Source organism: Neophocaena asiaeorientalis, unplaced genomic scaffold (genome assembly GCF_003031525.2).
Source record: "Neophocaena asiaeorientalis asiaeorientalis breed wild unplaced genomic scaffold, Neophocaena_asiaeorientalis_V1.1 scaffold303, whole genome shotgun sequence".
Lineage (NCBI taxonomy): Eukaryota > Metazoa > Chordata > Mammalia > Artiodactyla > Phocoenidae > Neophocaena > Neophocaena asiaeorientalis.
The window spans coordinates 2,838,339-2,855,203 of NW_020174420.1; the positions used below are offsets into that span (position 1 = coordinate 2,838,339).

Below are 16,865 nucleotides of genomic sequence, written 5' to 3' on the forward strand. Positions count from 1 at the left end.
CAGACAGCTCCCAGTCAACAGTGTTGATTACAAGACTGTTGGCTATTTGAAGAGACCATATTTCTAACCCCACATGCCCCTGCCCTAGTTCAGCCGTCCAGCCTTTCCAGTGGGAGAACAAGGCAACATGGCTCTGTGACAGTGTCTCTTGGAGCTAGTGGCCAGAGTTGTGCCATTTCCAGCTGAGAAGGACATAAGGAGTCCATCCAGGCACATTCTGTGCTTCTCCCCCCCCCCCACCATAACAGGGCCCAGAATCCTGTACTCAGTGCAGGGGTTCCAACCACAATATGAAAGTACCCCAAGTGCAGCCTGCTTCAGACTGACTGATGCATCACACCCTTGGGACAGTTTGAGTCCAGTGTCAAAGGTTTAAAATAATGGACCCATTTGGTTATGTTTATCCTAATGTCAGCAATATGTAGACTCTCCAGTGTACACGAGTAGGGAGAGAAAGAAGGGATGCTAGAAATAGCTCTTCTGGCTTATGCTACGAACCGAAAACAGCACGGGCTTTCATTCAAAGTCTAACATGGGTTTGGCACAGCTCTGACATGTTTTCTCCAGCCCCAGATGGCAGTTTACTTACGCTATTAGAGGCAGTGCCCCTCCAGAATTAAATCACAACTATTCTTTTGATCTCCCAGAGTTGATATTTCCCCCATTTCAGATCAAAACCGCTAGCAAACCACAGGTGAGAGCAATCCAAGGCCATGATGTAAGTACACAGAGAGAGGGAGTAGAAATGGAGCGGAAATGCCTGCCCCAGAAAGAGCTCATTTCCACCAGTGCTGGATTTTAAGGGTAGAGAAGGCTACAGAGAGTGCCCAGCCCACCCCTTCGTGTAGACATGAGATAGCCCTGTCTACAGGTAAGTGGTGGGTTTGCCTCTGGGTAACATGCGTGGTAATAACGTGTTGGATTCATTCACTGACCCAAGGTCTGGCAGGTGCTGGCAGCAGGGGTGGGACAGGTTCACACTGCCGTCCTTCTGATGGGAAACACCCACGGGAAGGTCCAAATCTGAGGGTGGTGCAGCCAACGCCACAGTCCAACTGGGGTTTATTTCTCACCCACGCAGGAGAATATATTCTCCACCCTGAAGTAGGCAGAGATTTCTTAGATAGGATACAAAAAAGTACTAGCCATAAAAGCCAATACTGACAAGATTCATCAAAATAAAAAAGGTTTGCTCAATAAAAGACACTATTAAGAAAATTAACAGAAGAGCCATAGATTGGGGAAAAATATTCACTGCGCATACATCTGACAAAGGACTTGAATCAAGAGTATATAAAGAACTAAAAATCATAACACAAGGATGAACAAGGCAATTTTTTAAATGGGCAAAAGACTTGAACAGACACGTCACAAAAGATATATGAATGATCAGTAAGTATATGAAAACATGCTTGTTATTGGTTATGCAGAAAATACAAATTAAAACCACAATGAGATACCATTTCACATCCCCTAAAATGGTGAAAAAAAAGGGGGGGGCGGCTTCCTTGGTGGCGCGGTGGTTGGGAGTCCGCCTGCCGGTGCAGGGGACACGGGTTCGTGCCCCGGTCCGGGAGGATCCCGCATGCCGCGGAGCGGCTGGGCCCGTGAGCCATGGCCGCTGAGCCTGCGCGTCCGGAGCCTGTGCTCCGCAACGGGAGAGGCCACAGCAGTGGGAGGACTGCGTACCGCAAAAAAAAAAAAAAAAAAAAAACGTTAAACGAAAACCGGACATCATTAAATGTTAGAGAAGATACAGAGCAACTGAAACTTTCAAACACTGTGAACTTGAGAGAACTATTCGGCAGTTTCAAATAAGGTTAAAGATGAATCTACCCTTTGACTCAGGATTCCATCTCTTATTTACCCAAGATAAGTGAAAGCCCATATCCACAAAAACACTTGGGCAAGAGTGTTCACACGAGCCCTATTCACAACTGCTCCAAACTGGAGACAGCTCGAATGTCCGTCAACAGATTAAATGGATCAACAAATTGCAGAACACTCATGCAGTGGAATACTATTCAGTGAATCTAAAATGTTATTCCGAGTGAATGACGCCAAATAAAGTGTTTATATGAAATTCTAGAAAAACAAAGCGAATGTATAATGCCAGAAAGCAAAACATGGTTGCCTAGGGTCAGGGGTTGGTGGGTGGTGGTGAGGCGGAGGGGATATACCTGCCCAGGAGCATGAGGAAAGGAACTTTAGGGGGTGACTGAAATGTTCCTTATCTTGACTGGGGCAGTGGTACCCAGCTGTATACATTTGTCAAAACTCACTGAACTCACCTCACACCCATCAGGATGGCTACTACTAAAACCAAACAAAATGGGACTTCCCTGGCAGTCCAACGGTTAAGACTCTGCGCTTCCACTGCAGGGGGCGCAGGTTCGATCCCTGTCAGGGAACTAAGATCCCACATGGTGCGGCCAGAAAACAGAAACAAAAAACAAAAACAAAACAAGACAGAAAATAACAAGTGTCAGTGAAGATGTGGAGAAACCGGATCCCTTGTGCACTGCTGGCAGGAGTGTAAAATAGTACAGCCGCTTTGGAAAACAGCATGGTGGTTCCTTGAAAAGTTAAAAATAGAGTAATTACTATGTGATCCAGCAATTCCACTTATGAGTATATGTATTCTAGGTATATACAATCTGGAGATATATATATATGTATGTACGTATCTTTCAAAAACATTGAAAGCAGGGACTGAAAGAGATATTTGTATATCCATGTTCACAGCAGCACTATTCAAAATAGCCAAAAGATGGAAGCAACCCGTGTGTCAACTGACGGATGAATGGATAAACACAATGTGGTACATACACACCATGGAGTACTATTCAGCCTTAAAAAGAAAGGAAATTTGACATGTGCCACAACATGGATGGACCTTGAGGACATTACGCTAAGTGAAATAAGCCAGACACATAAAGATCAATACTGTATGATTCCACTTATATTAGGTACTTAGTCAAACTCATAAAACAGAAGGTAGAATGGTAGTGCCAGGGGGTGAGAGAAAGGGAGGAAAAGGAGTTACAGTTTAGCAGGTACAGAGTTGCAGTTCCACAAGATGAAAAGAGTGGTGGTGATAGTCGCAAAACAATGTAAATGCGTTGAACGCCACTAAACTGAACCCCTAAAAATAGTTAGGATGGTAAATTTTACCTTACGTGTATTTTACCACAATTTTTTTAAAATAATTTTTTTCCAATAAAAATTGAATTTTATTTTATTTTTTTATACAGCAGGTTCTTATTAGTTATCTATTTTATACATATTAGTGTATATAGGTCAATCCCCATCTCCCAATTCATCCCACCGCCGCCCCACCCCGCCTTCCCCGCTTGGTGTCCATAGATTTATTCTCTGCGTCTGTGTCTCTATTTCTGTCCTGCAAACCGGTTCATCTGTACCACTTTTCTAGGTTCCACATATATGCATTAATATACGATATTTGTTTTTCTCTTTCTGTCTTACTTCACTCTGTATGACAGTCTCTAGATCCATCCACGTCTCTACAAATGACCCAATTTTGTTTCTTTTTATGGCTGAGTAATATTCCACTGTATATATGTACCACATCTTCTTTATCTTATGTGCATTTTACCACAATTTTTAAAAAATAATTTTTTAAAAGTGAACTCCTTAAAAAAAAAACCTCCTTGAACTAAGCACTTAAGATCTGTGCATTTTTTTGTATGTAAATTACACTTCAATAAGATAATGAACATGTCTACAGCCAAAAGTATATGATTAAGATAACAAACACCTATACAGCTTTGGAGGCTGACAGTGGCCTCTCAGGGGAAGCCGGCTGCTGTTCTCTTTCATTTAGCAATACCCACTCAAAGGCAAAGTCCAACTCAGTGGAATTCAAAAATCCATACAGCTTTTGCACAGCATCACGGGTAAAACCATGGCTCCTCAGGGATAACAACTATTCAAAGAGAAAAATCTGTTCGGCATAGTTAAGCTTTGCCCCAGGTTACACTGTTTTCCCGATCCATTTTCCGAGTTATTTTAGAATTAGAGGCCCTCAAGGTAATGTGAAAGGTCACTTAATTCCATGTTCCCCTTGAGAAATACCGTAAGTAAACTATTCCAGGCAAGTAAGACTCTAAGACAGGAACCCCACTAGCTGTTCACCTAGGATGATCACAAAGCTACTGGTGCTGATCTCCAGTTCTTGTCTCTTCTATCACCAGAGCTTCTGTATGTCCATCTGCACCTGGGTTACCTGGACCCCTCCTTATGAATCACAAACAACAGGCCGCATATTTTGAGACCCAAATTTCAAGGTTGACCAGTACTCTTGATCTCCTGTCTTCTCTCAGCCATCATAAGTCTTAGGGGTAAACAAGGGGAGCCCCTCATCAGAAAAAAGGACCCTGAATCTAACATCTGGCCTTTCTCTTATAATCTTTCCCAGAGAAACTAAAATCCACTCCATCGTTCTTTACAAAATCCTTGTGATGCAGGAAGGGAGGAGACAGACGGGGCCGAATGAGAAACTACAGTACTGGAGGGGAGTGATCGGTAAAGAGGCGGTGAGAAAGTCTGACGCGGCCAGGCGTCCTCCTGTCCTGCTAGGGTTTGTTTGCCTGTAGGTAGGAAAGCAGGTATTATGCAGCCCAGGCCTTTCCTTACCAATACCACCACTTCTGTTTGCCACGAGGGAAGAAAACACTCTTCCTAAACAAACGGGAAAAGCAACTAGGTTTTCCTTCACAGATTTACACTGCTTCAACCTTGGAGATCTGGAAGCGAGCAGAGAATGAACACTGCTCTCTTCAATGTCACATATTCTTCTGGCACCTCCACGCCCTGCAAATATGCAAGATCTAGCTCTGTGGGCAGTTCCACTCCCCCCTGGATCAGACACTCCCCCAGTGGGCCAGCGCAGGGTTCTATTTCCAAATCTTTCCAGAGTTCAAGCTGACTCTGAAAGAAGAATACAAAAACAGAACTGTTAAAATTCTCCCACAGTGGATGTCTGATTCACACAGGGAACTTGCTATTTCTGATGCCGCCTCTCCCAGTTTTTTCATTAAAACCTCACGAAGCGGGGGCGGTGGTGGGATGAATTGGGAGATTGGGATTGACATATATACACTAATACGTATAAAATAGGTAACTAATAAGAACGTGCTGTATTAAAAAAATTAAATTAAATTAAATTTAAAAACTCATGAAGGCACGGGGAGGCAATGGAAGAAACTCCATGACAAAACCCAAAGCTCTAGGACTGACAGACAATGTCAGAAGCTGAGAGGAACTGAAACTAACTTGAGGCAGATCGAGTGAGTGTGTGTGTGTGTGTGTGTGTGTGTGTGTGAGAGAGAGAGAGAGAGAGAGAGAGACAGAGAGAGAGAGAGAGAGAGAGAGAGAGAGATAGTGGGGAGACGGGTTACACACCTCCATCAGCTGTCTGATGTGGGGATCCCTCCAGAAAACCCCAGCCCAGCCCAGCCCAGCCACCTGAGTTGAGAAGCTGTGAGGTGGACCCTTAACTCACCCTACTCATCCCCAAACCAGACAAGAGGCAGAGTAGAGGCAGGGAAAGGTGACCAGTGAAAAAAACCCTGGCGGAAATGCATCATTTATATATCAGAGAACCGGGCATTGGGGGTAGGAAAAGATGCTACCTCGGAGAGGCAGAAAAGAAACAAAGAGAAAACCAGCTAGAGGTGGGAATTCGATCAGGCACTGTACAAACAACCTTCTCTCCTGCTTAAAGCTGATGCCGGGCTTCCCTGGTGGCACAGTGGTTAAGAATCCATCTGCCAATGCAGGGGACACAGGTTCGAGCCCTGGTCCGGGAAGATCCTACATGCCGTGGAGCAACTAAGCCCGTGCGCCACAACTACTGAGCCTGAGCTCTAGACCCTGCGAACCCCAACTAATGAAGCCCGTGTGCCACAACTATTGAAGCCCGCGCACCTAGAGCCTGTGCTCTGCAACAAGGGAAGCCACCGCAACGAGAAGCCTGAGCACTGCAACAAAGAGTAGCCCCCGCTCTCAGCAACTAGAGAAAACCTGGGTGCAAGCAAAGACACAATGCAGCCCAAAAAAATTAAAAATTAAATTAAATAAAATGAATTAAAAAAAAAAGCTGATGCAAACACAAAAAGGGGCACAGGATGGGACCAAAGTGTCCCATCCACCCTATCCTTGACAGACAGTCTATACCTGTGCCGTGCAATGCCATAGCCACAAGCCACAAGTGGTTATGAGTAACTGAAATGCAGCTAGTGAGACAAAGAAAATAACTTTAAATTTTGTTTAATTTTAATTAAGTTTAAAGTTTTAAATTGAGGCAGTATAAGTATTTTTCCATAACACACAGCTGCAATGTTTTGGTGGGGTCACATTTCACTTTAACCATTGCACTGTGCAGTGCGCATGTCAGGCACGTTGCATCTGTTCTAGTTTTACATCTAATCACACCGCCAATCCACTTGGTGTCAACAGATTGATTCACTTTGACTGATACTATCTATGGATTGATGCAACATTTTTAATGTGTTTATTTGACTATGTCTTGCAGACAGTATGAATTACAGTGACATCTATGTAAACTGTAATTTGTAATCACATTTAAATACTTATTTTAATTATAACATTTTCTAGTGTGAAAAAATAGCTATGGACACATTTAAAAATTTTAAATGAAGGCAGCTTACTGATGTGGAATTGAGTGGAGAGGCAGAAGCATTATGACTGGCACAGTAAGGAAAAAGAGATTCAATTGGCATAAGAGTTAGTGAATTAACTGGGACAGGTGCAGTTTTAAAAGTGATATGCTGGGACTTCCCTAATGGTCCAGTGGGGAAGGCTCTGCACTCCCAATGCAGGGGGCCTGGGTTCCATCCCTGGTCGGGGAATTAGATCCCACATGCCGTAACTGAAAAGATCCTGCATGCCACAACTAAAACCCAGCGCGGCCAAAATAAGTAAGTAAATAAATAAATATTTTTTAAAATAAAAGTGATGTGCTTTTCATTTTAAAGTCAAATCAATTCTAAAAAAGATTGAACCAGGTTTTTCAATGTGGATGCAAATATTAAAGGAAAATTATTTTTTGGTACTTAAGTTTTTTGGAAAACTTTTATGTATGGTTGAAATAATGTGAGTATGTGAATCTACATGAAAACTAAATTTTATTAAATCTAAATGCAGATCAAGTATTTCTGATGAAACTTCAGCAATAGAATTCAGATGTTCTGTCAGTGTAAAATACACACCGGTTTGTTAAGACTTAGTACGAAAAGAATACTGTAAAATACCTCATTAATCATTTCTTACACTGATTATACATTGAAATGATAATACTTTGAATCTATTGGGTAAGATAATTGATATTATTAATTTCACCTGTATCTTTTTATTTTTTAAAATTTGACTACTAGATAATTCAAACTTACATTTGTGGCTCACTTTATATTTCTATTACATACCTTGTGTAATAATTGTGAGAGCTATTTTTGAGCACTTATAATGTGTCAGACACTGTTCTAAACACTTTACGTGAATGATTATCTCAGATTACCTCTTTTAGATCTCACCAAGAAAATTATTTATCTTCTTGTTGCCTTTATTTCCCCATTTGTTAAAAAAAGAAAGAAAAACACATAACGGGTCTATGACAAAAGAACAAAAGCCTCAGAATATTTAAAGGCAAAGCTTATCCCTGAAAATAACTCACTTAATTATTCATAAGAAACATTCAGGGAACCATTGGCAGAAGAACACATTCTAAATAGGAGGAGAAAATGATTAGCATAGTAACATCAAGAAATCCTTTGAGACTAAAGAGTTTGGCTTAAATATTCTGTGTTCGGCACATCAAGGCTGAGATTAATTTTCTATGATCACCCTTTTTCTCCCTCCCGAGTGGCAAGAGATTTTTTTTTTTTGGTTTAATTTTTATAAGAAATTTACTTTTGAAAAACAGTGACTTTTTTTTTTTTTTTTTTTGGCTGCGTTTGGTCTTCGTTGCTGCGCGCCGGCATTCTCTAGTTGTGGCGAGCGGGGGCTACTCGTCGTTGCGGTGCGTGGGCTTCTCATTGTGGTGGCTTCTCTTGTTGCAGAGCAAGGGCTCTAGGCGCGCGGGCTTCAGTAGTTGCGGCTCGCAGGCTCAGTAGTTGTGGCGCACGGGCTTAGTTGCTCTGTGGCATGTAGGATCTTCCTGGACCAGGGCTCGAACCCGTGTCCCCTGCATTGGCAGGCAGATTCTTAACCACTGCTCCACCTGGGAAGTCCCGTGGCAAGAGATTTTATTTTTAAAACACTCGTGTATTTAAGAGGGCTTACCAAATCACATCTAAATAATATTCTTTTCACTACTGTTTGGATTCAACTATTTTTTCCCCCATAAAAATAAATCCTCCAGGGCTTCCCTGGTGCCGCAGTGGTTGGGAGTCTGCCTGCCGATGCAGGGGACACGGGTTCGTGCCCCAGTCCGGGAGGATCCCACATGCCGCGGAGCGGCTGGGCCCGTGAGCCATGGCTGCTGAGTCTGCACGTCCGGAGCCTGCGCTCCGCAGCGAGACAGGCCACAGTGGTGAGAGGCCCGTGTACCGCAAAAAAATAATAAATAAATAAATAAATAAATAAATCCTCCAGCAGGAGTCCTTCTAAAAGACATGGAGACTATCTGCAGAGATCATAAAAAATCTAATATTAACACCTTAAGAGGGACTTCCCTGGTGGTCCAGTGGTAAAGAATCCACCTTACAATGCAGGGGACACGGGTTTGATCCCTGGTCAGGGAATTAAGATCCCACATGCCGCGGGGCAACTAAGCCCATGCGCCACAACTACTGAGCTCACAGCGCCTCAACTAAAGAGCCCGCGAGCTGCAAACTACAGAGCCCATGCACTCTGTAGCCTACGCGCCACAATTTGAGAAGAGAAAACCCCCACACCACAACTAGAGAGAAGCCCAGGAGCTGCAATGAAAGATCCCGCGTGCATTAACAACAACCCCAGCACATGCTGCAACTAAGACCCAACGAAGCCAAAAATAATAATAATAATAATAATAAATTAATTTTAAAAACACCTGAAGAGATCACAGAAAAGATAAAACAGAAAATACTGGGTAGCTTTTAAAAAATAACCTTTATTTATTATAAAATGTACATGGCAGACAATTTATTATTTGGTTTTATTTCTGTTTTAGCAACCTCAGGATTTTGTAATTGTAACAATGACGTATGGATCCAGGATAGTTAGCATTAATTTTATTTGTCACCTCTCTTTCCCTCCAGTTGTTATTATTTAAGTTGCCTGCATGGTCTCATAAACTTGTTTCCCAAACCCAGTGATAACGTGGGCAGAGGTAGAATTTTCCAGTGCAGTGCTAATAATTATGGATCTTTCCTACAAATGGAAAAGATCAACTTTCATAGAATTTTAGAGACTATAAGCTCTTAAGTAATCACATCTATTTCCCCCTTTGATTTTATTTTGTAAATTATTAAGTCAACTTTAAGCACTGAAAAGGTCATTTAAAAAAATGTAAACTTACCATCAACTTTCACTTACTGTTTGTTCCAATCTTTTAAGCACAGTTGTAATCACAGTATGTGTATCATTTTATGTTCTACTCTCTCCTCTTAATTTTCCTAATTCTACACAATCATATTTATTATTTTACTAAATTTACATTCTTCCACTGTATTGATATAATTTATTCAATGTCCCTCTACTATTGGTTGTTCAGGTTTTTTTATGCTATGACTTACAATCTTTAGAGTTAGCATTGTAGATTTTATTTCTTTTGACCTATTCTTTGTGATATCTGATAATTATATTTCCAGTTGTCCTCCAGAGTTAAAAGGATATCCAAATCCCAGCCAGCCATAAGCTTGTTTGCTTGCTTTATTTTTTACTATTTATTTATAATTTAATATTTAGGAGGTGTAGTACCGAACCTTACCGTTGGTTTAACTTGCTTTTTTGAATGCATAGCAGGAACACTCTCTTCTCTTTTTCCACTTGTATCCTTCTTTGTGAATTATCTGTTTGCATTTTTTGCCCATTTTTGGGATCTTGGTGCTTCACTAACACATTTCTAGAAATTATGAATATATTATAAAATTTAATATTTTATATCAAGAATGTATTATGTATCTTTCCAATTTCATATCCTCCTTTTAGTACAGTCAAAATTCGTGAGAAAAATTGTAAATCATACCTTTGTACTTTGTACTCTTCCCGTCTTTTCCTTCGTACTCTTCCCTCTTATTATTACTTCAATGGTTAGAAAAGTCTCTTTTTTGGTGAAATGTTGATAATTGTTGAGTTGGGTGAGGAACAGGTATATGGGGCTTCATTTTAGTGTTCTCCCACTTTGGGTATATGTGGGGAAAAGTCCATAATGAAAACTTTTTTAAAAAAAGTATCTCTTTCCCATTGCTAGAATAAGTGCTTTCATGTTCCAGTTGAGAAAACTCTTGCCCAGGAGGTTAAAGTCACTCACTTACTATATGACTCATCCAGTTTCCTACCCACTAAACTTAGCCATCACGTCTTCTTTTTCAGGCATGGGGAAAACACCCAATGACATGGCTATTTGGAAACAGCTAGAATTCAATTCAAGAAAGTCTGGCTGGAAGATCCCAAGTAGCTGGTGCTTTATCCCTACAAGCTTACTCCAACCCTGCTCCACCAGTGAGACATGAGGAGATCAGGGGTGTGCTAATAATCTAACCGCCAGCTCTCCAGGGAAAGAAAACCCTGGTTTGTCTCCATTTCTTTGGTATAAATATTTCCAACATGAGCAATTTCAACTTACTTATGTGGTGTCACTGAACTTGGAGCTGGGAATAAGTAGGCAGTAGTACACCATTATATAGTACTTCCACCACACGGATATAAGAGACCATATATAATAGTAAAATGTAGTAAAATAATTGGAAAGTGATGGGTTGTTTTAAATAAAACTTATTTAAAAATAAATACATAAAACTTATTTATAAATATGCCTATTTTAATGTAATGTATTTACGCCTAAGTTCATTTAACTGAATTTTTAAAAATTTATTTATTTTATTTATTTATTTTTGGCTGTGTTGGGTCTTCGTTGTTGCACGCGGGCTTTCTCTAGTTGCGGCGAGCGGGGGCTACTCTTCCTTGCGGTGCGTGGGCTTCTCATTGCGGTGGCTTCTCTTCTTGCAGAGCAAGGGCTCTAGGAGCACAGGCTTCAGTAGCTGTGGCACGCGGGCTCAGTAGTTGTGGACTGCGGGCTCTGGAGCACAGGCTCAGTAGTTGTGGCCCACGGGCTTAGTTGCTCCATGGCTTGTGGGACCTTCCCGGACCAGAACTTGAACCCGTGTCCCCTGCATTGGCAGGTGGATTCTTAACCACTGCGCCACCAGGGGAGCCCCGGACGAATTTTAAATAGTGGCTATATTTAACAATCAGCTTGCAAAACCCCTGAACATTTAACAACCACCTCTGATGGATTGATACAAGAACGCTCCAGCACACCACTGGGAGAACAGAGATGAAGGATGATTTCCTTTTTAATTGTGGTAAAATATGCATAACAAAACTTACCATTTTAACAATTTTTAAACGTACAATTCAGTGGCATTAATTACATTCCCAATATCATGCAACCATCACCACATCCCAAACAGAAACCCTGTACCCATTAAATAATAACTCGATATTCCCCCCTCACCCCAGCCTCGGCTAACCATCATTCTACTTCCTGTCTCTATGAATTTGAATTTGGCTTTTCTAGGCATCCCCTATATGTGGAATCATATTTGTTCTTTTGTGTCTGGATTATTTCACCTGGCATAATGTTCTCAAAGTTCTTCTATCAATATGTTTGAGCACATATCAGAAATTCATTCCTTCTTAAGGTAAAAGCAGGAGTTTAAGACCAATATTTAAGGCCACCTTTAGTACCCAGACAACCATGCTTGGCCTGCAGGGAGGGCGTGTGGATGCCATTTCATCGTCTCACTTCTGAGGAATAAGCCTTCCCCAGATTCACTGAAGTACAGAAAACCCTGGGAATCCAGTCCACCCAAAGCATGGCTCTGGTGGGGAGGTCACAGGCAGCTTTAATAGGGAGCACAAAAGAACCTGAAAAAGGTAGAAGGCGCCATGTGCATGATTAAAATCCCACTATGTTTATCTTTTCAATAAATCCAGACCAGTATTTCAACCTAAAAGAAGTTCACACAACCTAGTGGCTGTGAAAGTGTGGTTCCCAGACCAAGAACGTCACCATCAACTGAGAATTTGTTAAAAGTGTAAATTCTCAGGCCCAACCTCAGACCTACAGAATCCAAAACTCTGGGGCTGGGGTCCAGCAATTTAGTTTATAAGAAGCCCACCAGGTGATTCTGATGCATTCTCAAATTTGAGGACCACTGCTTTAGAGTAACGATTCTAGATTCCAACTACTGATGCCTAAAATGGTCCCCAAACCATCCCATGGGCATTTTATAAGTGCAGATTCCCACTCATGATCTTACATCAAGAATAAGGTAATGGGGGGAAAAACAGGCAAAATTTTATTAATGGAAAGGGGGGGTATCATAACATTAACACCGTTTAATATATACAAGCATAGCTAGGCCTAAATATGACTCAGGAAATATGTTTGCCAAAGATTATTTAAACAGTAGAGTTCTCAAAACCACCCACTGCAAACATGCTTTACTTCTGGCAGGCCTGAGCTGTTAATTTATAAGATCTGTGAAACTCCAAATTCAAGTCTCTTCCTACATGTGAGTGCTGGCCTAGGCTATAAAGGAGGACATGTGGCGCTGGAGGTAGGAGGCTGGGAATCCAGAACAAGGGCGGAGCTCCAGTCCCTGCTCCAAGATTCACCCCCACTGTGAGAGCCAGTTTATTCTGGCATAAATCTGAGATAGTTGTGTCTATTGTGCAGGACTTCTGCCAGGATTAGCAATAATGTCAATCCCCATCATACCCTCCTTCCTCATTAAGAGAACCTTCATGAGTTGACAGACTGGGTTTGGTAAACCGGGAAGGTGGGACTCCCCAGGAAGAAATAATGACTGGTCCAAGGCAAGCCCATTCCAACCGCCACAATGGTCTATGAGTGGCCATGTGACACACTCTGGCCAATGAGAAATAAAGGCAAGCCTGCCAAGGGGCTTGGAGACAGAGTGTCCCCCAGGCTAAAACAGATAGAGTCAGCCTACCAACTTCCTCCTTCCTTGGGGCCTTGGATGATGTCAGGACTTGGCGTCTGGAGCTACGGCTTGAAAAAGATTCTAATTAGTACAGAGGGTAAAGCACCTAGCACGGTACATGGGAAAACTCCTCAAACTTTAGCGTGTACAAAAGTCACTCAGGAGTGTTTAGAAAAATGGATTTGGTGGATGCTAGACTCTAGAGCTTGAGTCAGTAAATCTTGGGTGGGGCTCAAAGACCTTATGTAATCAAGTTCCAATAAGCACCCCTGCTTATTCTCCTCACACCCTGTTCCAGGCCCTAATTCTCATTTAGGTAGTCCCTGCATGAGACCCCCCATTCCAAAACTGCCACTTGCTGTGTGGGCAGGCACTCATCGTCTTTACTTAAATAGTTATTTTGCCCCAATCAGGTACTAAGCATTGTGAGAGAAACAGAGATGAAGAAGATCTTGCTAACCAATCCAGTGACAAAGCAGCGCTCGGCAACTATTATAAAACCTTCATGGTAGTGAGAGACTACAGACTAAGTCGTCCCACTACCACCCGAGAGAGTCAAAAAGCTCTCGTTTGATAAAAGCTTAGAAAGACAGACAGGATTTAAACAGCAAAGAGGTCTGTAGGCAAAGACAGTAAAAATGAAGCCTCGGCTCTGATGATGAATGGTAAGACTTATTTGGAAAAGAGTATAGTTGACCCTTGAACAATGCAGGTTTGAACTTCCCCAGAGCCAATAATACCTGAGCTTTTTTCACTAAATTCTACTGCACCAGTATGCCATCCACACATGGTTGAATCCGCGGATGTAGAACCAAGGATACTGAGGAACCAAGGATAAGCGGATAGACTGTAAAGTGATACGTGGATTTTCAGCTGTGCAGGAAGTGAACAACCCCCGAGTTGTTCAAGGGTCAGATGCATTAAGTGTGGAGTTGGGCTGGTTTAAGGACATGAAGAGAGTAAAGGCTGGAACAGTCATTTTCAAAAATGGGTCACTCTGTGGGGCTTGGAGGTTGGACTGAATTTTCCAGGCCATGAAAAATAGCACATTCATTCAGCATCCCTTTGGTGAGCACCTACTGTGCACTGGGCCAGAGGACGGGGGGTACATGGCCCTGCCCTCAGAGGAGCTCAAAGCTGAGGGGAGGGCACAGGCCTGTAATCAGGCACAAAAGTGTAAGCATTCCTGTGGTAGGGGAATCACAGGGAGACAGGAGCACCCAGGGGAGACCCCTCACCCAGATTAAGCCAATCAGGGGTGAAGACTATATCTAAGTCAAACCTTAAAGAGTTGGCCTAGTGTAGGGCAGGGAAGCAGGGAGCCTTGTTTTTCCAAGGCTGAATCTCTTCCTTCCTGGTACCCAGAGCTTCCTTTTTATTTAAAAACATTTATCACATGACTGTGCTAAGCATTGGAGCAGATGCAAAAGAAAACAGGGATTTATAACCTAGGCCAGCAGTTTGTACTATGGGATGCCTGGACTCTCTAAGACCTATCCCCCAATAATTGGTCCTGTCTCCCATGGGCCTACAGAATGGCCTTAATTTCCCTCCTGCTCTGGCCGCTGGGACTAGTCCTGCTCTGGCTGACATGCCACTCCTCCACTGTGCCTGGTCTTGCTTTCTCATCCCCATGCCTGTGCATAAGCCCTTCTTCTCCTAGCCCATCTCCAGGATGGTTCCTCCTCCAGGAAGCCTCCTCTGACCACCCAGGATGGAGTCAGGTATACCCCCTCAGTTCTATGGCAGTCTGTGCATAGTGTATCAAATCATTTATCATGCAATGATAAATGCAGTGAGGCAATGGAGTGAACCTCTGCAGACTGCCCTGTGCCCCAGCCTCAGGGCCCACTTGTTGGGACAGGACACTCTGGGAGGCAGCAGCATCTTCTGTACTTCTCAAACTGGATGACTGCTGACCAGAGGCCAAGTGACCAGCTCAAAATGGACTTATTTGCTTAAAACTAATCGAAGTCACCTTTACCCAGCATTGCCTGGTTAAGTGGTTCTGGAGGTTGTGAAGCCCCTGGAGTTATAGACATCTTTGTATCTAACTGCCTGGCTGAGAGCAGGTTTAATAAACGTATTTGGCTTCTGTTAAAAAAAAAAAATTGCATGCAATCGTATGATTTTTTAATTGTTGATTTGCTTGTTTGTCTCCCTAAGGATGGGGTCTGGGTATTTTATCCTTGAATAGCTAGCATATGTATAATAAATGAAGGAACTTTTTGCCATTTGGCGGGGGCCACTGACATCCTGCCTACCACCTGAAGACCCTTCTCTGAGGTGCTGAGCTGCCTCTTGCCCCTAGATGCTGCCCCAAGTCTTGCTCCCATAGGGATGCACCACCAGCATCATGACACAGCACATCATCCTCGTTTGATGTTTGCTCCACTCCCCACCCAACAGCTGGGACTCCCTGCCTACTTAGAATGACCCAGATGACATCAAATCCATCTTGGACCAGTGGTTTGGACATAGCCTCTACCTCTTTACCTCTGAAAAAGTCCAACCCCGTAGTCAGCTTAATCTACCAGCCCTGCCTTCTCACGCTGATTCCCCACTTTTAACCCATTATATACTATAACAGAGTAGTAAGCACAGGAGATAGAATCAGACTGCCAAGTTCAAATCTTGGCTCTACCAATTGATAGTATGTGATGTCGAGCAAATTCCTTAATCCCTTTGTGCCTCAGTTTCTGCATCAGTATAATGGAGACGACATTAGCAGGACCCACCTAACATAGATGAAAAAAATTTTTTAAATAACATGCCATAAATTTGGCACAGGGTCAGGCTCATAGGGGACACTAGGTTTCAGCCTACAGAGAGGCAGAGACCTCACAGACTGAGCCGCAGAAGGAGGTCCAGGCTCTGAAGCCAAAGCCAGGTTTCTGAGTGCCCATGACCTGATATCACCGTAAGGACTTTCTCTGACAAAGCGACCTGCCCCAGCAGGTCTATCTAGTCTACAAGCTGTGCCTTATCCCATCTACCTCCTCTCTCTGCTTCTGCAGCTAAAAACACATGGAACCATCGGACCATTTAAATGCAGAACTTTCCCCACCATGCAAGTCAAGGCACCTTACAATATTTTTGCAACCAGTTAAAGTATAGCCAGATGAAATGTATGGAAACCAAAGCACATTCCATGCTAGCTCTTTGTATACAAATAAGAAAGTATATGACCATATATTAATTATAAGGTTGGAAAACTTGATAATTGTACATTCTTCATTTCTGTTTCATTCTCCCTCTTCACAAGCAGTGTTAAATGGACAGGTGCTATCTGTAACTCTCTGTTTTAAAAAGCTGACAATACATGAACATGATAAAAAAAAAAAAAACTCAAATAGTACCAAAAAGTATATGTTGATAAGTCTGTAAGAACTTCACCTCCCTCCAACTACAGTGGCAGTCATAATTTTCCTGTGTATCCTTTCAGAAGTATTTATGCATTAACAAGTACCTAAGAATATAAATAGCCTCCACGATTCTTATATACAGAAATGTTAGCATATCTTGTAAAACTGTATTTTGCTTTAAATATATGTATATACATCTTCAGTATCATTCTATATCTGTTCCTATCAACCTGCACCACTTTTTTTTTTTTTTTGCGGTACACAGGCCTCTCACTGTTGTGGCCTCTCCCGGTGCGGAGCACAG

At 42.4% G+C, this 16,865-nt stretch overlaps 1 protein-coding gene across 4 annotated transcripts in view; it reads right to left on the reverse strand.

The window, feature by feature from the left end:
- The window catches only part of ANXA4 (annexin A4), a 70,576-nt gene that overhangs the window by 49,481 nt on the left and 4,230 nt on the right, over window positions 1–16,865 (reverse strand). Inside the window, exon 1 of one of the 4 annotated variants that reach the window (XM_024756418.1) lies at window positions 10,211–10,411. The exons of 2 other annotated variants lie outside the window; for them this stretch is intronic. The gene's annotated coding sequence lies outside the window, so the exon portion shown is untranslated. Of the gene's footprint in view, window positions 1–9,952; window positions 10,023–10,210; window positions 10,412–16,865 lie in introns of those variants that run through there. One more of the 4 variants, XM_024756417.1, reaches the window with a different exon arrangement.